General features: G+C 32.1%; 1 protein-coding gene across 1 annotated transcript in view; it reads right to left on the bottom strand.

Annotated features, from left to right (window-relative positions):
* The window catches only part of LOC120769593, a 32,721-nt gene extending 11,956 nt beyond the window's left edge, over nucleotides 1-20,765 (bottom strand). The window contains exon 1 of the mRNA XM_040096652.1: nucleotides 20,714-20,765. The gene's annotated coding sequence lies outside the window, so the exon portion shown is untranslated. The remainder of the gene's footprint in view (nucleotides 1-20,713) is intronic.
* Between the last annotated feature and the right edge of the window lie 5,414 nt (nucleotides 20,766-26,179).

The raw sequence follows: 26,179 nt of genomic DNA, 5'->3' as shown, positions 1-26,179 counted from the left end.
AAAAAATAAAAAAATTAAATTAAAAATTGAATTTAAAAAAAAATACTTAATTTAATTTAAAAAAATTAACTTTTTAGTTAAAAAAATTAACTTTATAATTAAAAAAATTAACTTTTTAATTTTAAAAAACTAAAAATATTTTTAATTATGAAATAAAAAATTGTTGTGAAATAACAACAACAACGACAACAAAAATTAACTTTTAATTTAAAAAAATTAAAAATATTTTAAAAAAGAAAAAAATTATAAGAAATTAATTTAAAAAAATAATTTTTAATTAAAAAATTAACTTTTAATTTAAAAAATTAAAAATATTTAAACATGAAAAAAATTATAAGAAATTTAAATTAAAAAAATTAATTTTTAATTTTAAAAAACTAAAAATATTTTTAATTATGAAATAAAAAATTGTTGTGAAATAACAACAACAACGACAACAAAAATTAACTTTTCAATTTAAAAAAATTAAAAATATTTTAAACATGAAAACAAATTATAAGAAATTTAATTTAAAAAAATTAGTATTTTTAATTTAAAAAATTAGTATTTTTAATTAATTTAAAAATAATAATTTTTTATTAAAAATATTTAATTCAAAAATAATAATTTTTTTTCATATTTCGCTAGGTCATGCTTTTGAACATAAACATACTAAAATTTTAAATCGATTCTCAATTAGTTTTTTGGTTACAGCCCTCTCAACTGGAACTGCGCAATTCAGTTAGTTTATCTTTAAAAGCGTTTTTCTCAAAACTACATTTTCCAAATTTGCTTGAGTGATTACTCAGAGGCGAATAATGCGATCACTATTAAATTTTCTGTTCTATTCTATATAGTGTTTTCCATACAATGATCTAAAAGTGATCAAACCTAAAATCAATTTTTGGCTGGCCAAAACGAACAAAATTTTGGGTGAAATCCCAATGATCAAATTTTTATATTTTTTTTAACGTGGGACATTGTGCGGAGAATATCTTCAAGTTTAAAGAAAATTTATTTATTTTTAGTTTTCATCAACGAGAAAGCCGGAATCAATACAGTATTGGAAGCACTTTTTTAGAAGCGTTGCAGATCGAATGTATTTCGAAAAATATTTAATTTTTCTTCAAAGATTTTACTGGGTTTTCTTGATATATAAAAATATAATCTTAAAATTTAATCCTAATGGATTTAGTAGGTTTTTTTCGAAATACTCAAAAATTGCCGTTTTTTAGGCTGCCATACTATGTGTGCTCCTTAATGCTGCTACTAGTATATTAGTCATGCCGTCATAGCTGTAGTGGGTGGCACAATGGACACGAACTCGTGTAGAAGCTCACGGCATGAATATCATGGTGGTTAATTGTATACTTTTCGTAGCTTAATGACTTCATATTAATATGTGAATACATATAGCAATTCAAAACAACCATGTAAAAACTTACAAGCCTTGACCTGTAGGAAACTGAAGCGAAAGAAATCATCAAATTATTATAATGTATAATTTTATTATTTACGATATTTATAGGTATTTTGTAATTTTTTCGTTAAAAATAAAGAGTTCAGCTATGGACATAAATCTCAAAAAAATGATAAAAATGTTTAAAGATACAGTTTAGAAGGCTTTAGAAAATGATAAATTTTGTTAATTTTTGGAACTACTTGTTTTATTTTTTAAATTGAACACTACGACTGAGGAAAGGTATTTTTAAGAAATAAACGAGGTGAGTTAAACTCTAAACATCACTAAATTTCTTCATTTTCGCTCTCTTTTTATCATTTAACCTTTTTCCTCTTTTTTTTTTTTGTTTTTAGCGAGACTTACTAAGTTGTCTATGGAAGTAATAAAAAATTATACCTCAGATTTTTATTATTTTCACTCCCTTTCTATCATTTAATCTTTTTTCGGTGTTTCACTATGTGTTCAGCCTAAGCTTTTTCGCATATACTTCAATATTTCCTACAGACTTCTTACATACCATTGGGCACAATAAAATATCGGTTGCCTTAGGTCAGTTGTTGGTGTTGGCAGAGTATGAGCGCAAGTGCGAAAAACTCATGAATTATTTATACATATGAGTACACACAAATCATACACATATCTAGGAGTACATATGAGTGCATGGACATGTAATTCGTTGAAATTTCTACAATCGAAAGGGAAAATAATGCTGACAAAGCCAGACAATCGCCAGTAAATATGTTGTGGAAATTAGTCCAACTAATTTAAATAGTGTTGTGGAGAGTCACGTCCAAATTACATGCATTACATTTTATACTTTACGTTAATACTGTCTATTACGTATTGTCAGTGAAACCTAGTGCGTATAGTTTTCCTTATTTAGCCTACAATTGTTGCGCGTAATTACATATTTACTTGCCAAGTGAAACTATTTAAAATGCGTCGAGGGTACGACGCATACATTTTTTAACGCTTTAAAACAAATATTTAAAAAAAAATAAAAAGGGTGTGCTTCAAATGTCAAAAATAAAGTGGTATACGGAACTAAAAATATTTTGGAATTTGTTGTAGATTGATATGTAATATATAACAAATACAATTTTTACCGTTAGTGTTATTGCAATAAGGCAAATGAATCATGAAATTATACTAAGCTTCGCGTGTGATTCGGTTTTTAGCTTGCTCATTGCGGAGGCAAAACGTGGTCTGGGCAAATGAATTATTCAATGAAGTGATCATATTTTTAAGTGGAAAAAGCTAATAAATGTAAGTTAAAATATATGAACATGACGCATACCTAATCAGCAATTGCATAATAAAATTTATTTTATTAAATTTTTTGTGTTTAACATACAAATCGATGTTCTTTCTCTACTAAATGAGATTTGTGCTGCACACATAGTGCAGGGAAATGCTCAAATTCGCCAATACCAAGACAATAAATTATGAGGTATACCAGAAGAAAACGGTGGAGGTCCTATAAAAAATATATTGGGTAGTCGAAAAAGACTTTTCGTATTTTGTCAATAGATATCGTTGCAGTCGTATATCTCCAGTGCAACCAATCATATTGTGTCATATCATATAGTGTTGGAAAGGTGAGATTTGAAGCTGCTTTTAACCAAAAAAAATAAGTTCAGGGAAGTTGAAAAAAGTTACAGCTGTGAAAATAATGAAAAAAATCGCTATATTTTGAAATTTTTGAATGAAAAGGTTGTATCACTTCGTGTAGCACAACAATGGTTCGTTCGCTTCCGTTCTGGAAATTTCGAAATTTCAATTTACACTGATGGAATAATGTCTCTAGCGGAAAAGTGGGAAAAAGTGGGCGATCAAAATGATACATATTTGTTTATTTATTATTATAAATATAAAAAAGAATAAGTTGAAGTTTGATTAGAAATACGAAAGGACTTTTTCGACTACCCAATATGATGGCACTGAACAACAATTTGGATTATTATTTCTTTGAACACTACTCCGCAGCAACCACATACGAAAAATTTCAATTTATTGAATTATTTACGTGATCACATACACATATTTACACATCTCCAACATACCAACGCATACATACGTACATGTGTTTATGTCGAAACGACGGGTGTCCAAGCGCAAATTCATAGAATTTGCCAATTAAAATATACGAGCACAGTCATGTGACTATGCAATAAACCACATTACAATAATAATAACAAAACAAAGATGTGTTGCATATATAAATATTTTACAGGTGTTTGGCAAAGCGGCTGCTGCTTCAATTTGCGGTGTGCATCTTAAAGTTGCAAATGACGGCGAACAGCAAGGCGTGCAGCCACATGCGTACATATACATATACATATGTATGCGAATATATATACATATATAAAAAAGATTTAAAATGTGCATCTATTTCGAATCTAAATTGCTCGCAGTGCGACTAGGTTATTTTTACTGAATTTTGCTTAATTTAGTTGCTGTTGCTTTGGATGGCAAACTTTGCGGTCTTAGTCGGTCTGTAAATGGTTGGAAAACCGCATTTTTGATAGCTTGCAATTTTGTAATTACGTAAATTTGATTGAAATCCGCTTCAGCCGTGCTTCTCTAAATTAAGTGTGGCAAATATATTTTTTTAATTTTCTTTTTCAGTGTTAATTATTGCGAAAGATTTTTTATTTTTATGGAAGTTGGAAAAATAGTTTATGTAAACACGATTTTGGCAGTTAGTAACAGCGAATTTTTAGTTCTTAGAGTAAATGAGTTTGCCTAAAGCTTGTAACATTCAGAAGGAAACGTTGGATATCCTATAAAATATACATATACTTATATATCGATGTATTTAAAAGATCAGTTTCGCGAGCTGAGACGATTTAGCCATACCCTTCTGCCTGTATATAGGCAAATTAGTTCTTCAGTTTTTGAGATATCAGTCTGAAATTTTTTGCAGCTTCTTTTCTTCCCAAGAAGCTGATTATTTGTCGGAACCGTCGATATCGGTTCACTACAGCCTATAGCGGCCCTACAATCCAACCGATCAAAAACAAGTTCTTATTAGGAAAACTTTTCTATTTAACAAGATATCTTCATGAAATTCGGCACAGATTATTGTCCAAGGCAGCTCTACAATGTACGAATATATTCTTCAAATCGGGTGAGTATGGCTTACAGCGACCATACAAACTGACCAATCGAAATCAAGCTTAAGGTTTTTTTATAGTATTTTATGTTATAAGAATGCAACTATGAAGGGTATTGTAGCTGTGGTGCAGCCGAAGTTAAACTTTTTTCTTGTTTTTATTATTTTCATCAAATTGATGCTGTCAATTGTAAATGTTGCAGAAGCTAAATTTGATATTCTCTTGAAAAATATTCAAAACCAAACAATAGCGACCCACTTTGGTCGCATTTACGCACCATATAAACGAGCATAATAAATTCTCAGATACAAACGCACAAACACATACCACACAAAGTAAGGCAAGTTGAAATACCGCAAGTGAAATCAAGCGTTTAAAATCATTTGTGCTAAATACTCGATCGTGCACACGGAAGCATAAAGAATTGCATGAAGACAAACGCACGAATATGTACATACAACCATACGTACAAGTACATACAAACGCGTGCATGCAGTTACATATGTATGTGCAAGAACTCTGTATTGCGTTACTCATACGCCGTGGAGCACCGCTGCAATTAGAAGAGCACGCTGTTGTGACTATAAATGGCTGGCGAACTATATATGGATGCATATGTGTGTGTGTGTCGTCGGATATTTGCACAGTTGGTCGGCAGCTTGCGGCAACAAAACTCATTTAGTAAAGTGTTGTAATTATTATTGCCGAGCTAGCAGCGGTAGGTTATTGCTAATGCTGCTACCAAATGCTGCACAATTTTTTCCAACTAAATGAGCTGATGAAACGGATTTAGCAAAGTAATATAAAAAATTTATGCAAAAAGTAAAACAAAAAATATATAAATAAAGAAAATAAAGAAAACAAAAAACAAAAAAAAAAAGAAACATTAAAAAAATTAAAAAAAAAAAAATAAAAAAAATATACAAAATTAAAAAAAATAAAAAAAATAAAAAAAATAATCAAACCTGAAAAAGGCAGTTGGTGCAAAAAAATTCATAAAAAACGCAAAAACGAAAACTAAATTGCCAAACTGCCAGCGCAACAACAAATTCAATTGCAACTGTACTAAGCTGCTTAAAATGGCTAATAAACAAAATTCGTATAAAGAGCTTCGCTTGCTTCAAAAGTGCTTTTGTGCCTTTTTCATGAGTTTCCATCATCTTTGTTGTTGCCTTGTGCTTCACGCTCACGCTCGCGTATGTTTGCGCAAACAAATGTCTGCCAAGGCATATGTGCATGCCTAATTTACTTATATTTATACGTAGTTACCTAGCACATGTGGGGCACACACTATTGTTGTTGTACTTACAACAATAGCAAGAATTACTACGTATTGTTTTTTCTTGCCGACAATAAAGTAGGTTTCAATTTTCACAACAAAAAATACACACACGTATTTGCACATGCGGGTATACTGTGGACAACAAAAACAAAAGCAAGAAAAAACAACAACAATAAAATAAGACCATGCAATCAGCGCGTCTTTAAATGCACATCAGTCAACGTCTATCAGCCATGAGTGCCAGCTAGACAGTCTGTTTGCCTCATTGCCTGCTGTCGCTTTAGCACTCATATGTATGTATGCAGTATATGTATGTATATAAAAGTCTACAGACTCCCTACATAGATATATTTATATGAATATAGCGCAAGAGTAGCTTCGCCAATGCTAAGCCGCCTACTTTATATCTTCCGGACTTAGCGAGTGAATCGCGAAAAATACAAACATATATAGTCTTACATATAAGTATATATGTATATGTATAAAGTAATACCGACGCAAAATTTTTCGAAGATAGCTCTTAAAATGAAAAAGTTTTCCATTCAAATACTTGGATCCGATTGTGAAGTTTGTGTGTCAGCTATATACTAAAGTGATCCTATCTGAACAATTTTTTCGGAGATTAACCCATGTAACCCATGAAAAATTTCTTGAATATATTTCGTAAAATGAAAAAGTTTTTACCATACAAGCACTTGTTTCCTGTCATTCTATCCGTATGGCAGCTATATGCTTTAGCTATTCGTTATCGGCGGTTCCGAAAAATAAGCAGCTTCTCGAGGAGAAATGTACGAGTGTAAAGTTCAGATCGATAGATACCTTAGAAAATTAAGGACTAGTTTTTGTATAAGTATACAGACAAACGGGCAAGGCTAAATCGACTGAGTTGATCCTGCTGATCATTTATATAAATATCTCATAGGGTCTCCGATGTTTCATTTAGAGCATAAAAAAATAATAAGAATAAAAAAAAAATAATAATAATTCTTGGTGTCTTCAATGCTTGCTGATTTTTGCACGAAATTTAATATTTGTGTTGCAATTGTTGACTTGCCGTCACGTGTCAAGCAAAATTTATTTATTTTTTCTTCTTCACGGTTATTCAATCATCCACACTTCATTGTCACTTGTTGGACTACATATTACTAATTAAATATACTCAAGGCTTCTCAAGTCATAGGTTATTAATTTTTTCATACAATTCGATTCGATTGGTGCTGGAAATATACAAAGCATGGATTGCGCAAGCAGTTTAAATCGAACAGTTCGAGTCACGTGTGTGTAATCTGTGTTGCATTGGACTACTTTTGATAAATTTTTCAGGGAATGGAATTACTAAAGTCTTAAAAGGCCAACATAACAACTGAGGAGATTTAGGAGCTCTTTTCAGAGCAGTTTAGTTATATTTCCAATACTAAAAACTGGCTAAATGCGACATTTGTGGCATGAGTCCGAAGATAGAACGATTGTTTTAATACTACCACTAAAGAATCAAACAAAAATTTCGAAGTAGTAAATGTATGAAAAATGGTTTAAAACTCAGAGAGCACGAAGTACGCTGCACAAAGTATGGCAAAAAAAACATTTCACCGGACAGCGGACAGTGTTTCGGACTCATAGCTGCTATGAAAGGGATATTAGCACTTCGCTGCATGGACAGTCTCTGGCGTAAGGCGCAAACCCGATGTCCGAAACCCGAATAGCGCAAGTAAAAGACCTTTCAAGATACTTTTCCACACAAGACATAACAAAAATTAAGGATTCTAAAGCTTGAAATTGTCTTCTAGAGTACTTTTATAAAAACCTGTTGCCAGTTTGAACTCAAGATCAGTCAATGTTGTACAAGTGCGACCATCTCATTAGACAAACGTTCGAAATCTTTGAACTTTACCCACCTGAAACATGCGCTAAACTGAGCCACTTACAAACCACATAATAATTTCAACTGCATTTAAGCATTACACCTATTTGTAGAGTTAACACAAGCCATCAACCACAACAAGTTGAAACCAGAAACTCTGCCTCAAGCCGTTACAGTTCAGTTGACGCATGTCTTTCACTTTGCCGCTAACTACTTGCAACATAGTCAACTATTCTATCACATCCTACCGCCTTTCAAGCACCTTTCATTTCTATTGCCAACCATTCACACCACACACACACACATGCAATCACACATTTGCTCTGCAATTAGTGGACGACCGTGCGACGGACCAGGCAAACAAACCATTTCACTTGCCACTTCAATTGACTGCGTTTAACTTGCCACAACGGCCTCAATCACCTTGGGCAACTCACCACTTAGTGCATGGATGGGTACATACAATTATACATACATGCACACGCGTATTCACACATATTCGCTAACTTATTTGGCTGCACTACATATTAGCTGGCCGGTCATACTTTTCTTTATATCTATCTTTGAAGTTTCCAATGCATTTCTTTTCATTTGGCTTTGTTGTTGTTATTGTTATTTGTTATTTGCACGATTAGACTGCCGACATTTCATTTTCATGTAGTTGTTGATGGACAGATTTCACTCAAAAACCAATATTTATTTATTTTCGTTTTGTTGTTGTGGTTGTTGTTTGTGGCTGTTCGTCTCGGTTATTTATGGTTCCAATACTGGTATATGCGCCACTCCTGATTTATCTTGTAAAATATGCCTGCGAGCCGCACTATATACCATTTATATACACAGCTATGTCCATATGCATGTACATATTTAAGGCCATACATACATATGTATTTATGTATATAAATATGTAGCAAGTTGACCGTTGCGCGTCCACATTTTTCTACCATTTTAAATATTACGAACTTGATTTAGTTATTACCGTTAATTGTTTATTTTTATAACTTGTGCCATGACATTGAAAAAGAAATCGCAACATTTGCCTTGTGAGGTTATGTGGTTGAATCTGGAGAAGTGGCAGACAAACAGCAGATATTACTGACAAAAAGCATTTAACAACAAGTCTACATATTGACTTGGCCTTACAGACAATATGAAAAGTTGAGACAATACTTTGGCGGTTTCATGGTATAGTACAAGTAGCAAGGGGGTTCGAACCTTGCATCCAGTAACATCAATATTTTTTCTAAGAGTTTTTTTTTTCAATGATAAATCGCTGGTTGAATTTCTGGCTTCTCATAAAACCGATGTACAACCAAGCTATTTTAGAATTAAAAGGAACCTCTGTTTGTTCAAGAAAATCCAGAAGAATGGTTTTATGTTTATGGAAATTTAGGTTATGTCCAACTTTTGTTCGAACTTTTTTCCTTGTATTTTCCACTTTATGACTCTATAGCTTATAGTGAGATAAATATTTCTTAACTTAAATGGATAAGTCTTCGTTGTATACCTTTTCAACTCGAAGTTTTTGTCTAAATATAGTACTAACAAATTTAAATGAATTTGAATGATTAGGTTTTACTATTCAGTGCCACGTGTAGTTCTAGGTTAAGTTAGTTGGCTGATCAAAGATCGCACATGGACTGCTATATGTAGTCCTATATGAAGCCATAAAAAAGAAGAACTCCTGTGTTCGAACTTATAAATTAGCAAACCGCTTAGTAGCCAAACAAATTTGCACAGACCTTCAATTTCCATTCCCGCCAGTACGGTGCAACATCTGAAGGTATGCGCTCCCAAGAGTTTAAGTCTCCACCTTCCAAACTCGGGACAGTCAAATAGGAAGCTTTGAGATATTTCGTCTTTATCTTCTTCCATTCAGTGTTTGCAGATGACGTCTGTTGGGATTCCCAGCCTTACTGCGTGGACGCAAATATGGCATTGGTCTGTTAAAAGTTCCACAACTTGGGAGAGGCTCGCTTTACTGAGGACCAAGAAATCACTAGATCTCTTGCGATCGATCTTGGACCAAAAGGCTTTTACGACAGCGCATATACTGACGGTGGCCCATCGCAGGTCAAGCTTCGTCGAAGCTCAGCTATACAGTAGTAGAACAGAAGTGTTCTAAATTCAAATAAATAATTCATGCCTTTCTACGCGAAAAAAACAGTAGTAGAATCATGAAAAAAGAGGGCACCTAGTTAAAAAATTTGATTATTTATGCCATCAGAAAGAAACGTCGGAAACCATATAAAACAATAAAAAAAAAAACATCAGCCTCGGAAGAGATCAACGCAAAACTACTCAATGCTGTGTAAACTGACGTTGAGAAATACCAAAAGCTCCATCAGGATCGGGAAGAACCTCTGCGAGCCTTTCGATACCAAACGAGGTTTTAGACAAGGCGACTCCCTATCGTGCGACTTCTTTAATCTGCTGCTGGAGAAAGTAATTCGAGCTGCAGAACTAAACCGAGAAGGTACAATCTTCTATAAGAGTGTACAGCTGCTGGCGTACGCCGACGATATTGACATCATTGGCCTTAACAATCGCGCCGTTAATTCTGCTTTATCTAGAATGGACAAAGAAGTGAAGCAAATGGGTCCGGTAGTGAACGAGCACAAGTAGAAATATCTCCGCATCAAACAACCAGTCGACGCACTCACGGCTTGGCCACCACGTCACTGTAGACAGTCATAACTTCGAAGTCGTAGATAATTTCGTCTTGGAATCAGTATTAACAGCAACAACAACAATGTCAGCTGTGAAAGGCAGCTAAAACAGCTTTTTGAACTTCACATAGTTTGATCTCCGGTATAAGAGCTTTAACTAATTGGATATTTAATGGCGACTGCCCAGCGGCAGCGCAAAGCGCTTCAATCCACTATGTGCTTAGCCTTACTAACATTGAATTGAAGAAGATAATTGAAAACCCATTAGCTAAAACTTTCAATAAATCTTATCAAAGTAAATATCATTTAAAAGTACCGTTAAATTATTAATAATAAATAATAAATGCGGAAATCAATTCGCGCACCTCTGTGACCGGAAAGTCAATAAAATGCAAGCAGTTAAAATGTGACGAGGTCATTAAGGGTGCATGGGTATCGGCAGTGTTTCGGATTAAGCTTAAAACTGCAAACAATAGAAATGATCGCCAATTATTGAGCGAATGTGGTGGTGGTGGTGGTGGAGCGTGCACGCTGGCAGCGGCAATATAAAGCTTTTCCTTTGCAATGAAAGTGAAAAAGTGAAACAGGTAAGAGATAAAATGCATAAAAAATAAAAAAAAAAACACACACACACATACATAATTTTATCTTTCGCATATCAATAAGCGAAAAAATCCGAAACCTGCTGAAATTCCAGCGAAGAAATCACAAGTAAAATGATGTTTTCATGCAAGCAAAAATGTGTCGCGTCTGCGCCAACGAAGAAAACGTCACCTGGTCAACGGGCAGCAGACGCCTCCAACTGGTACCGTGCAGCCACAACAACAGTCAGCACAACAGCCAGCTTGTGTCTTGCGGGTAGCTCAACGGTTTATTGGATTTTATGGGACGACGCTGGCCGTGACTCGTGACTGCGCAATTGTGGTGGAGGCTGTGGTCTTATGCCGTTGCGCAGCCGCAACCGCAACGCTGTGCGGTTACAAAGATGGTACATTTTGTACACATGCATGTATGTATGTTGAAAAGCATGCGCCAAAAAATGCAACAACAACAACAACAACAACCGGGTTAACCAGCATCATCGTGTACGCATGAATTGCGCGAAAGTCTTGGCGGCGGCGATGAAGTCATGAAATGCAACAACAAAACCAAAAATGCGTAAACAAACAAGGCGTAAATAACAAAGCGTTGCTGCTAAGTGACAAAAACAACAATTACAATAACAACAAGTGTAAGACGACGAAAAAAAATATATTCAGAAATGTACATAGCGAAAATAATCGAAAGTATTTGTTGTCAGTTGTCGTGCCAACAATTTAGTTTTATTTGCTTTTGAGGCGATTTTTTCTGCTTTTTTGGTCAAATAAATTAAATAACTTTAAATTTTTTTCATTTATTTTTTTTGCTGCTAGCAGTTTACTGTCCACGTACAATGTAGCCAATTGTTGCAGAGATGAGCCAGTTTGTGTCAATAACAACAACACCAAAATGGGTGGAATAAGTAAAATAATAAATTGCAGATTTGGCAACCTGTCACTGCGATATGTTGACTTTTCTGATGTTTACGAAAATATTTCAGGAATTAATAGCCATTTAAGAGGTTTACATAACTCTGTTGGCTTAAAGAATTAAAAATGGGTATTCATAAAAAACAAGAAAACAGATTGTTCTAATAATATTTATAAACTGTTTAAATATAGAAGAATAAATTGTGAATACATGAATCCATGTGACTTGACATCGAAAAAAATTCTGAATTTCAATCAAAAATTCTTATGTCAAAATAGTCGTATTTTTTTTAAGTCGGTAAGCTGTTTTTAAATTCTTATATACTTATACATATTTCTTTGTATTTTTTGAGAATATTATCAATAGTAATGTCACTTGTGCTCACATAATTAAGTCACTGCATGGCAAGATCACGTTCCAAGAAAAGTCATATGGGAGTGTTATCAAAAGTATAAAAATATTGCGTAAATAAGGGAATAATTGTGTTTTTCTAGAGAAACGATTAAGAATGCCTTGCAATATATTAAGAAGTATAAAATCTTTGAAAATTTTCCACGTAAAACACCGAGAAAGACAAAACCTAACGACGTTAGACAAATATTATGGATGAGCAAGTTGGATCCCATTTTGATGTCGATAGAAATTAGAGCACAAATGGAACATAAGATGGTGAACGTGTATCAGCACAGACAGTCCGCCATAGATTAAAGGAAAACTACGTAAATGGGCGAAGTGCACGACTCAAGCCGAACGTATCAAGAGAAAAACATAAAAGGAAGGCTTACGTTTGAGAGAGAGCATCAGCAAAAATATTCATGATTCTGGGATCTATTGGCTTGGAGTGATAAATCCAAGTGTAATGTCTTTGGGAACGATAGTAGACAAAAAATACAAAAAATATACAAAAAAACTGTGAAAACTGGTGGATCATCAGTCATGGTATGGGTATGCTTCACTTTATATAGGGTAGGACCACTTGCACAAGTTGAGGGCAAAATGACTGGCAGTATGTACATAGACATATTAGCATAACAGTTAAGTGGAAATTACGCCAATGATTTATCGCTAGCTTCTATTTTTCAATAGGATATCGACCAAAAGCACTGCTCTAGGGCTAAGGATTGGCTACCAACGAATCACATTGAGTGTATCGAGTGGTCTGCCCAAAGCTCGGACTTAATACCCATAGAGAATTTATGGGGGATTTTTAAGATTTATTATATATACATTTATTATATATTATACTATCAGAAAATAGGGATTTCAACAAATATAAGTCGTACTGAGATTTTGACTGAGAATTTTGATTGACAAAAATTTACCAAATTTCCTGAAAAGCTAAAAATAATTGTGCAAGAAAAAAACTTATTTGATTTTTTCCTATAAATTATTGGATCATGCTCAATAGGTGCTAACACAAAAGTAGTAAATCTTTTCACTTTGCGCTTTTAATCCTAAAAAGTTCAACCATGCGACCTCAGATAGCCGTTAATTTTTCTCTATCCATTTTTGTTATTTTACTTATCGTTTCCAATGAGTTTCAAACTACTATGAATTTCTGTGTTATTTACTCCTATGTATGCACATATTATATGGGAAATCGAAAATCACAAGGTACCATCTTTTCTGGTTATTTCGAACTATATTTTCACGTAATCTAAGAAAAAATCAAATATTTAAAAGTTTTTTTTTGTCCCGCCCTAATAAACAAACTAATTTCATATTAAAAAGATACCTTGTAGATGAGAGTCAAACAAAAGATTTATACGTGCCATAACATTATTAGAATGTCTCCAAATAAGAAAAGAAGCATTCGCCGGATAGCAATGCTTGGCGAAACGAAGAAAACTACAAACATTACAAGCAATCTTGAGATTATTAAAACGAAACTGAAGAAAAACAAATCAGTTACTGTAGCTCAAATAATTATTTGTTTTAAGAATTCGCGTTTAATTTTAGACCAGACACTATAACTAAATATCCAGCAATTTAATTTGTTTAACAGTGAGATGCAGAAAAAAGTGATATGACTTCAGAAAATTTATTTGAACCTATGCTGTTTAAATTCTGCGATAACTCTAATTTTTTTTTAACAAAATATATAAGAGTCATAGCTTTTAGTTTTTAATTTAGTATATACTATATACATATGTATAAAAGCATATAGAAGTCCGCAAAAATATCAATCACTAACCAAAAATGTGGCATAAACTTTACTTAGTCGCAATACCGGCTATGGTGCCAGCGAAACGGATGCATTTCGCACGCAGTCGCTTTATTAAAAACAGTAATTTTCCAATTGCGTTAACAGCGACGCGCCTTTCGCGCTTTTCGCGCCAAACTTGTCAGCGCCTGAGCTATTGCCGCAATCCGGTATTGACTTGGCTTTTTATATTTATTTCTTGGCGAATTTCGCAACAAGTTTGTAAAAGTGACTGAAAAGTAAAATGTCCCAGTAACCGAGTCCCGAATACGACAACACCAGCAGCAGCAGCCTGCAACCAGTAACCAGTAACAACTATAACAGCTTAGGAGCTCAGGCAGTAAGCAGCAAGTTTTTAATGTACTTTTCCACAGGTTAAAATGTGTTATTTTTATATACTTTTTGCACATTTGCTATTTGGTCCACCTGAAAAGTGGCAAACATCTCTCAAAACGCAACAACAACAACAACAATAAAAAAGGTTCGAAACAAAGTAGTTAACGGTATGAGGAGGAGGTGAAGTACCATAAGTATTTGTTGCCGGTTCAATGAAGCTGATTGCTGCCACTTACTTTTACTTTAGCAACATTTTCAATATTGCAGCAACTACAACAACAATTGCCATAATTACAATATCAAGAAAAAAAAGCGTCACTTGCAGTGAGTGTGTTATTTGGCAGCGCTTATGGCAGCAGGTTTTACTTGTACTCAGTCACATTATCTGCATAGTCATCAGCAATAACATCATCGTCATCATCACTGTCATACAAATCAGCTCTACAGTAGCAGCAGCGCCAGCAGCAGCAGTGGTCAAATTACCTCCTTTTGGCGTAGACGAATTCCTTTTACATGGCAGTTTGTACAAACTGCCAAAGCATGAGCGAAAGACTTCAAAGAAAAATTACGAGCAACATCTTTAATGTGCCTGCTGCAGGCATTTCGCTGCCAAGCCTTGGTTAGTGAAATTTTTGCGAATTTCAATAAAAAAAAAATAAAGATATTTTCCGAAAAAAAAAATTCCACAATTTTTATTTATTAAAATTTTCTAAAAAATCTTTATGATTGAGCTGAGCGTGTGGCGAGAATTCGCCCGCAAACGAAAGGCGAAAGCACGCAAGTCATCGACTTGACGAAAGAAAGTATTTAATGTTGGTATAAATCAAGTGTGTGGACAATCAGCAATAGCAACAACGAAATTAAATAGCAATGCAGCAGGCAGTTGCTGCACATCCGTGTTGTTCGTCGGTAAAAATCAACATATTTGCACTATAAATCACGCTAACCAAGTGAGTGGTGACGAGTCTCGTAGAAGTTTATTTAAGTGGTTAGTGAGTGCTGGCAATTGCGGTAATAAAAATGCGGTAGAAACTTTTAAAGCAAACATGCGTGCACTAAAAAAGTTATGTTTGAATATTGTTGTTGTTGTTCTTTTTTACTTTCAAAGTAAGCACATACGTAGGCGTATATTGCTTTGAAGGCAGCATTTCACTTGATTCGTCTAAGAAGACATTCATTTCATATTGACTACATTAAAGTTGATTTGTTATTGCACATAGTTCTCTCAGGTGTACAGCGGCTAATTCTGAACAACATATCAATGATTTTCCATTGGTGTTAGCCGGTGGTGCTTATCCTTTTTAAATGTGTGAAAATTTGCTTTGCTTGAAAAAATTTGTATGCGCAGATATTAATTGCTTTACTGTCATAACTTTCTCAGACTACTGCGGATAATTCTAAAGATTATTTCAAACATTTTTGAACAGTCTCACAACAATTTTCCAACAGTATTTTAAAAATTTTTCAACTGTACATCAAAAGTTTTTCAACAGTATCTCAATAATTTTCAGCAGTTTTCAAATGTATATCAAATATTGTCGAATAGTATTTCAAAAATTTTCAACACTGTTTCAAAAATATTTCAAAAGCATCTCAACAATTTTCCAATAGCATCTCAACAGTTTTTCAACAGTATCTAACAGTTTTTTCAATATATCTCAATAATTTTTCAGCAGCTTTTCAAATGTATCCCAAAAATTGTCCAATAGCATTTCAAAAATTTTTCAACACTGTTTCAAATATTTTTCAACAGCATGTCAACAATTTTTCAACAGTTTTTCAAAGGTATCTCAAAAATTTTCCAACAGCATTTCAAAATTTGTTTAATACTATTTCAAAAATTTTTAAACACTATTTCAAAAAATTTCAACGGTATCTCAACAATTTTTCAATAGTATCGATAATTTTTCAACAGTATCCCAACAATTTTTTAAAAGTATCTCAAGAATTATTTGAAAATATCTCAACTGTAACTCAACATTTTTTCAACAGTGTACTTTTTCAGATTCTAAAACTTGTCCAATAGCATTTCAAAATGCTTTCAAAACTATTTCAAAAAATTTTCAACAGTATGTCAACAATTATTCAACAGTATCTCAACAATTTTTCGACAGTAATTCAATCATTTTTCAACAGTACCTCAAAAAATTGTCCAAAAGCATTTCAAAAATTTTTCAATATTATTTCGAAAAATTTTCAGCAGTATCTAAAGAATTATTTAACAGTATCTCAACAATTTTTCAACACTATTTCAAACATTTTTAAACAGTATCTCAACAATTTTTCAACACTATTTCAAACATTTTTTAACAGTATCTCAATAATTTTTCAACAGTATCTCTACAATTTCTCAGCAGATGCCGTTTTTTTGATAAAGTAACGCCTCTGATATTAATTATTATCAGTGGCAGTGCCACATTGACTTTGAGGCCACTGACAAAGTTTTAGCATTTTGGGTTCCGAATCTTAATAGCTCAGACTGTTTTCACCATGGAATGTAACTGAATAACGAGAAAAACTACGTTCTTTTTTAATAAGGAATATATTAAATTATTTCGTTTTTTATAATTTTTTTACAGCAACCTACAGTCAGATATGTCGATTGGTGAAGCCAGGAATTCACTTGCAGAGAAGATTAAATGAAAGAATGAAATTTTAAAGCAACAGAAGTCAGTATGAAGAGTATTCGATTTAGTATGAAATCACTACTGACAAACACAACAATATTCTCTCTTCTTCTTATTGGTATATATAAATTTACAGATGTACTCTACCAAGTAAAAACATAAAAGAATTCGCAGTTTACATTGCATTACACATAAAGTTAACATTATAGCCAATTTTAATTAACTAAATGCCATTCAAAAGCAATAACAATAAAAATAGCCATTTTAATTGCCACACTTCATTTTATCGACTGATACTGAACTATGTATGTACACAGTGTTGCAACCAGCTGAAGGGTATGATATTGCCATTTGCAGGCAATTTATGTGTCATAAAAAATATTTATACAAAATCATAACAAATTAGAAGTGAGAATGTTTGCAACTAATTTATTTGAAAACCCCATTTTTCATTGTTAAAACATAATTAAACTTCATGTTTAAAGAACGTGCATGCAAATTTTGGTATTAATGTGTGAAAAGCTAAATGCAAATTAGCTGTCAACAAATGCACAACAGCTGAAGGGAGACGTTTTCAGAATCAAAATAATAACAATAAAAAATTCAAAAAAAAGAAAAAAAATAAAAATAAAAAAGGAGGCACAGCTGTCGCTTTGGCATGGAGGTGCACGTGTATACATGTATGCAATTTGCTAAGAAAATATGCAAATATTTGCGAGTGCATAGAATAATGCTGTTTGCTTTCATTATTTATTTTGTCTAAAATATGCACCAGCGCTTTGACGCATGCGCAAAATATGCGATTGCCATGCAAATGCTGCGCATGCGCAAAATGTGAATACAAATAGTATACAACAAATATCTGCATAGCAAATATTTTTTTAAGAAAACTATTGCAGACTTTAATGCAGTGAACTTTTGCGCTTGATTTTCTTAGAAATCCAAACATGCCCGTCCAATTTAAATTCATTTCTCTTTTTTTCAACCGTCATACTTATATTTCAGCTCGACATCTCACAGATTCTAACAGTTAACAGCAGTAGCTAGAGCAAACTGTGCGTGCACATTTCTGTATGCAGATCTTGTAGAGAAAAAAGTGGGCAAAACGTGCACTGCAAATGAATCGCATGCTTAAGTGGCTGACATACATAGACTTTTGCGGCTTAGAAAATTGTGGCAAGTAGTATTTCCTAAGCGGTATTTTAAGTAATTGCTTGACAGCGGTCTGATTCATGGGTGAAAATTATAAAATTTGGTTGCTATTGTAGATTTCTAGTAAAATTATATGCAATTTAGAGTTAATTTTAAAATTAAAAAATTATTAATTTAATTTTAAAATTAATTATAAAGTTAATTATTTAGTTAATTTTATAATGAATTATAAAGATAATTATTAAGTTAGTTTTAAGATTAATTACATATATGTATGTATAATTACTAAATTAATTATTTACACGGATTTTTTCAAAACTAATTTAATTCAGCTATTACTTTTTATTACAAATTTATTTCATATTATTTAAAATTCATAAATTTGCATAATAAATTATTATTGTTTTTATTATTATTATTATTTATATATGTATGTTTAGTGCTCTTTTTTTATCAAAAGTTTTGTATTTATTTACTTTTTATTTTCTATTAAATTTTTGACAATTTAAATATTTATTTGAAATCGTTAATTTCTCATTTCAATAATATTTTTTTTTTTAAATTGCTAAATATTATTTTACGATATCAGCAGAGCAAAAATCATTAGTTAACAATGATAAAGAAAATTTCCTTTGGTTATTATATTTTATGAAACTATTAATTAAAAAAATTAGTTATAATTAACTAATTTTTAGTTTATTTTTGTTTTCCCAAAAATCATTTCGGATTATAGCTAATCAATGAAATTCAATTAAAATATTTAAAATTTAAAAAAATTATTTGATTGTTCTTTATTTTAATTTTCAATAAGTTTTTTTTAATCAATTAGATGCTAAATATTATTTTAAGAAATAAAGAAAAAAAACTTGTTTATGTCAAACAATTAAATTTTCTTTAATTAATATATTTTATAAAATTATTAATTAAAAAAGTTAAACATACTTAACAAATTTTACAAAATTAATGAATTTCTATTATATTATTTATAATTCAAAAAATTATTTGAACCTATTTGTTTTTAGTTTCAATAAAATATTATTTATTTATCAGCTAATTTTCAATAAAAGTAAATAAAAAAATAAGTTATTAAAAAAATTCAATATAATTATTAACTTTTTATTTTGTTATTTTTTCACCAAAAATTATTTAAAACTTAAAAAAATCATTGAATTTTTTGCAAAAATTATTTAAAACTTTGAAAAATCATTGAATTTTTTAACAAAAATTATTTCAAATTATTTTAAATCAATTAATTAAGTAACAATTTAAATTACTGTTACAATAATTATTATTTTTGTTTTTCCTTTTTTTCTATATTTATATTTTTCAATCGAATTTAAATTATCTCGCTTTTGTTCAGTATTGCTCATATTTTTGTAATAATTAAATTTTTAATTTTTTAATTTAAGTTTAACGTCAAGAAATTATTGTTGTTCTAAGTTATCAAACTTTTTAAAATCAATAAATTTAGTCTCAATTTAACTAACTTTTAAATTATTTATTTATTTTTATTTTTTTGTTTACTTTTATTCTTTATATTTCTATTTTTAATGTTTTTTTAATCTATAATATAATAACAATAATTTAATTAGTTTAAATTATTTTGTTTTTATTTTAATATAGAACATTCTTTGTAAGAATTTAATTTTTAATTTAAGTTTTACATCAAGAAATTATTATTTTTTAAGTTTTATTCATCCATATGTTATTTTATTTATGATTTGGTTAGCAGAAAAACAAAAATTATTGTTATTTTAATTCATATTATTTTAGTCAAGGATTTTTTTCAATTATTAGTTATTTTAAAGTCATATTTTTTTTATAAAATCATTACTTTTATTAAATTATTACAAAATATTAAATGGTTTTAAAATATTTAATTAGTTTTCAAAAAAATTCAAATGAGTGTCTTGCTTTTTATGAATATGTATTAATTTAAATACATTATTAAATTCAATTTTTTATAGTTTTTTTATAATTTTATTGTCTTCTAAAGAAAATTTTATTAAATTACGTACTTTCTTATTTAATTTTGTTTCATTAACTTTATGTTTTTCAAAATTTGTTATTGTACTTTATTTTATTCTATTTTTAAATTTTTTTGCTAAAGTTTACTATATTTTATATCTGATTTTTTTATATTTATTATCAGCTATTTTTTCTTTAATCACTATTTCATCAACTAATTTGGTAGTCTCTTCCTTGATTAGTTTTATTTATTTTTGGAATATTTTATATTATTATAATTTTTTATAACTTCATTCATTTTGTTAATAATTTTTTATTCAGTTATAATTTTACTTTAATTTCCATTTCAACCAATTTTGTATTTATATTTCTTTCATCATACATTCCTCAACCCTCAAGTAGACTACAAATATCGTTCTGCTCATTATTGAGCTTTGCTTTGAAAGGCTATTAAACACTTCAATATTCACAAACACTATGCCCACTCAACAAATGAAGTCCTCTTCATGCCTGTGCTCACACACACATCGAAATCGCAAGGATATTCACCTTTTTTGTTGTTTTTTGTAAACAGCTGCTTTATATTCGAATGAGTTTTTTGTTGTATCTTTTTTCTGTTATTTTGCACAGTTCCTTTTTAGCTTTTACGTATCAAAAGTGAAAAATATGCAGTTATATTTTTGTTTTTGATTTGAAAACACTGCGTGAGTTTCAGCTCAAACCATACGCAACGCAACACTTTTACCAACTGAACGCCCCAACGATTTTACCACAGTTTATAGCTGTCCCCAAAAAGCGCTTCGCTCACGCCAACATCAATTACCACCACACCACAACGCCATCGTCCACAGCCAGCACGAACATCAGCTGCGCCAACGTGATCATCACACACCACGCTTTATGCTGCTTCGCCGCCACTGCGCCACTGTAAACGCCACCACAGCGGTGCCCAGCAGACAATTAGCTGCAGCTGGCTTTGAGTTGGCAGCAGCAGCGCCGTCGATTTCATGCTCATCAAGCGCCGAGCGCATCACTTCGGCCGAACAGCTGGCTTATGTTGCGATGCACCGCTGCGACTGTGACGTTATGCTGCGGTCGCTGCTGACGTTGGCAGTGACTTATTGTTGTTGGTCTATCACAAACCGCTAATGGTTGGATTTTTCATTGAAAATTTGGAAATAATTATTTTATTATTGCAATTATTAATAAGGAAAGCAAGAAAATTCGGCAATTCAGTAAAGTCAGTGGGAATTAGTTACATCACCATCACATGGTCATCTGTTCGACCGTTTGAATTGTGACCGGCCGGCATGCTGAAAAGTTGTGATCTCTCCCTAGGTAATGGGAAATGTAATCACTTTGCTATAAAAATCTGTCTGCCGTTAATTGGCGTTTCGAAAATCAGGATCTCATGACATAAAATAATTTATAAATTTTGGATTTGTATTTTTGACGTGCAAGTTTCCAATTCTGATATTTAATTCGAAAAAGTTTCGCTCACTATTACAGAAGGTTTTGTTTTTTGAGTTCGTTAGTTTTGAAGCAAGTAACTGCAAAAATTTTCAAATTAAGTGCCCTCCGTTCGGCGGCAAACCTCTCCTTTGTCCTTATTATAATAAGCAGAAATAAGTTTCTTTTCTATCCCCGGGCGCATACGATTCCCTTAGAAATGGTGAAAGTATTCGGCTGATAGACTTGGTGCTTTCTTATTATATAATTTGTTATGACATGAAAATAAATTGTAAGAAATATTTGTATAAAAATAAATTTTTCTCTCCTTGCGACAAGTAATTTTCACAGATTTGAAGCCAACTTTACTCCATTAAGGGAGTTCTGCATTGACCGAAACATATGGTAGTTCGATGGTGAAAGGTCAGTGCTATATGGTGGATGCATCAAAATTTCCCAGCCAAGCTCTCCCAGTCTTTGCCGAGTCAACAAAGGTGTGTGTGGTCTAGCGTTGTCCTGATGTAAGACGAAGCCCTTTCTGTTGATTAGTTCTGGTCGTTTTTTTTCGATTGCTTGCTTCAGTCTCATCAGTTGTTGACAGTAAAATGTAAAATCAATCGTTCGACCAGGCTGGAGCAGCTCACAGTGGATGATTCCTTTCCAATCTCACCAAACACTCAGCATAACCTTTCGAGGCGTCAATCGTGGCTTTGCGAACATTTGTTGAGCTTCACCACGCTTGGACCATAATCTTTTTCGCACATTAATGTCGTATTTGATCCACTTTTCGTTTCCTTCAGAAATGGTTCAATTTCATTTCGTTTCAGCAAAGAATCGCAAATGTTAATTCGGTCAAATAAATTTTTCACAGACAATCTGGTGGTACCCGAACGTCGATCTTTTTTTTGTAGCCAGCCTTTTTAAGTGGTTCAAAATCAAAATGCGCCAAGACATCAAAATTTAGCCTCATTATTGTAACACTTTTACTGACTTAAACTAAAGACTTAAGCAACGAACCCAAAGTTTTGTTGCATTTGCCGACCTTTGTATGTCTTTATTAAAATTGTGAATCTAGTGTCTCTTTTAAATTCACAACATTTGTCTTTTTCTCCATTATTATGTTGCAAGTCTCATTTCCCGTTATATTGTCTTAATGCAATTAAAAAGAATCACTGTTAATGTTAATAACATTAAATGTTGGAGGGCGCGCGCAAATTAGTTTTTTTTAGATCAGATGATAAAGGTGTTGGGCAATAAATAATTATTTTGAATGGAAATTATGTATTTTAGGATTTGATTGCATATTAAAAAGCAGAGTGGTGGAAAAATATTACAACAAATCGATTAATTTAAGAGTAATTTCGCAATAAGTCCACCAATAGAACGTGAATTGGAAAAACCAGCTTCAGGACAAAATTTAAAGCGAATGCGCTACTGTGGTTTCAAACCTTAATATCAAATTATGCTCAACATATTCATAGTTAAATAAACACATCCATTAATTTGATATTAAGTATTAATTATTGTTCGGGTTTTCATAAAATTCCAGTTTAATTGGCAGAAAATCCGCATCTTTAAAAATTTTACTAGAGTTTTAATCAATTTTGATTGCTATTAATTGAAAATTCCAACTCAAGTTTATTATGCGCCCTTTCACTTGACTTTGAAATGTGCATATATGTATATCTAAGTATGACATATGTGTTAGTAATTAAAAACATCTTCGCAAAATTAGTGTTTAGAATTTTACGTACATACGCAAATAAATACACAAAATATTGAATCGAAGTCGCTAACAACATAATGTGACAAGTCGACTTTGTAATTTTGTTGTGTAATAAAAAAAGTCTTTTTGTAATGCTTACTTGTTTGGATAGAAAAATATTTGGACAAAATATTGTTTGGGTTGTTGAATTCAGGGTTATAGTAAATAAGAAGCACACATGTCTGATTTATAGAAATATAATCTTAAAGAAATACTATTTTGCTCGATAAAAGGATTAAAACATGCCAAAAATCAGCGAAGTATCAATATTAAAAATAAACAAAAAAATCGTTAACTTCAGTTAGATCGAAACTATAATAGAGGAGTTCGAGCAAGTAAAAAACTGCACCAATATTGCGACACTGTTGTTTTTCTGCAGATACTCAGCTGATATTTGTACTGCAACATTTTTGAGTCGAGTATGATGCCTTGCTATAATGTCGCAGTGATTGAAACTCGAACCCCTCCATACTCTTCACAAATACAAAAGATTCCTTACACGAACGTGATACGTATCGTTCAATTTGTATGGCAGCTATATTCTATAGTGGTCCAATATCAGCGATTCTGACAAATGAGCAGCTTCTTGTGGGGAACAGAAGGTGTGCAAAATTTTACATCGATATCTAAAAGACTGAAGGACTAGGTTCGCGTATATACAGACAGACGGTTATAGCTAAATCGACTCAGCTTGTCAAGCTGTTCATCTTTATATATAAAAATTACGTGTCAATTGTTTGTCCGCGATGGACACCTAAACTACTGAACCGATTTTAGTAAAACTTAGCACACTGTGTCCAGTTTGAACCAACTTAGAAGATAGGATAGTGAAAACAATGCATAAGTAAAAAATACAGTGAAAACTCTATTTAATTTACGCTCTATCAAGCGGTTATCTCCATTAACCATGTACTATACATTGGCCGGTCCTACAATTTTTTGATGTTTATTAAGCACAATCTATTAACCGGACTACTCTATTAACTGAACAGAAAGGCTGGTATATTTAGAAAGCAGCCTTAAATTTATTATTTTTTCAATGAAATTTATTTGCATGAACATATTCAAAACTTAAACCTCAAGTACAATCCCTTGGATTCTTATATTTTATCGGGTTTTCAACATTTCTTCATGTAAAATGTACAAAAAAGTCACTTCAGATAAGTCAAACGGCCTAGAGTGCTTAAAAATAGGCCTAACTTTTACAATTTATTCAAAGAGCAAAGCTAATGAATCGAATTCGCCTGTTTCTTGTCTTGAAATGAGTTTATTTCAGTGTTTAAATTTTTTTTGAGAACAAAATTACTTAAAATAACTCTTTGGTAGACAGTAATAACAAGAACTCCTTATTCAAACCAATTATTCGTAAAATTGTGAAACTTGTATTATTTTTTATTTTCTACAAGGAGTGTTCCAAAGTAAACAGGACTTTAAATAAAAACAGAACATATGGTTTCTTCGGCAAAATCAATTTATTTTATTCAAAATAGTCTCCTTCTGCTTCAATACAGCTTTTGGACCGGTCCAAAAGCATGTCGAACGAGTGTTTTAGCTCGTTGGCCGGTATGGCCGTCAGCATGTCGATGCAAGCCCTTTGAATGACCTCTACGTCTGCATTACGCTTTCCTTTCATGGGCAAATGCACATTTCCGAAAAGGAAGAAGTCGCACGGTGTCATATCAGTGAATACGAGGAGTGGTTAATGTTTATAATGTAATTTTTGGTCAAATAACCTTCCTTCGAATGTTGGATTCTGAGCAATTTTTGATCGTCAGTCAATTTGTGGGGAACAAACCGTGCACACACCTTTCGTATGCCCAAATGTTCGGTCAAAATGCGATAAATCGATGTTTTGGAGATGTTCAATTCCATTTCCATGAATTCCAATGATGATTTCGGCTGATTTTTGATGAACTCACGCACAGTTTCGATGGAATTTCCGATGATCATGAAATTTGACTGGCTCATATGTTGATCGTCATTTATGTCCTCACGACCACTTTGAAAACGTTGAAACCACTCGTGCACTCTGCTACGGAATAGGAAATCATCGCCATAAACTTGTTCCATCAATTGAAATGTTTCGGTAAAAGTTTTACCAATTTTAAAACAAAACTTAATATTGGCTCTTTGTTCGCAATAACTTTACTTCCAATCAATGAAATGTCAAGAAATACTCACTGGACAATCGATAAAGATAGCAGATTCTAACGCACCAGTCGACATATAGATGGCGCCACCAGGGAGCGCTAGATTCAAAAAGTACTGTTTACTTTGGAACTCACCTTATATAAACAATAAGTTGTTATAACGACCAAAAATCGTACGTATTTTACTAGATTATGATGGTCACCGAGTACCATCGGCGACCGATTTGAAACGGAAAAGAAAATTTTAAGTGTTCCAGCTGAAGCTGGCTAACACGAACCACAGCAAAAGGAAAACATCTACACATAAAAGGTATGATAGTCAAAGAGGAGAAGATATCTGTATCAAAGTATGAGAACCTCATTTTATTCGCAAAAGTACAATTACTTTATATTAAAGTTTGTGAGCTAGCTCAATGATCTCATTCTTAATATACATATTGAAATACAAATATCTTAAAATATATCTACCCTTTTCAATATCACGGAAGCTAATGAGCTATACGAATCATAATTCTCTATAAAGAGTACGTACTCTTTTGAAGAAATGCAACGCTGAGAATTATTATATATTTTACTAATCGGATGATGCTTTTAGGAGCCCAAAGAGTACTTCAAACAAAAAAATAAAAGATTAAAAAAAAAAAACCTAGG

Source organism: Bactrocera tryoni, chromosome 2, assembly GCF_016617805.1.
Source record: "Bactrocera tryoni isolate S06 chromosome 2, CSIRO_BtryS06_freeze2, whole genome shotgun sequence".
In the NCBI taxonomy this organism is placed as follows: Eukaryota; Metazoa; Arthropoda; class Insecta; order Diptera; family Tephritidae; genus Bactrocera; species Bactrocera tryoni.
The sequence above is the reverse complement of the archived record's forward strand: the minus strand, read 5'-3'. Positions and strand labels throughout refer to the sequence as shown.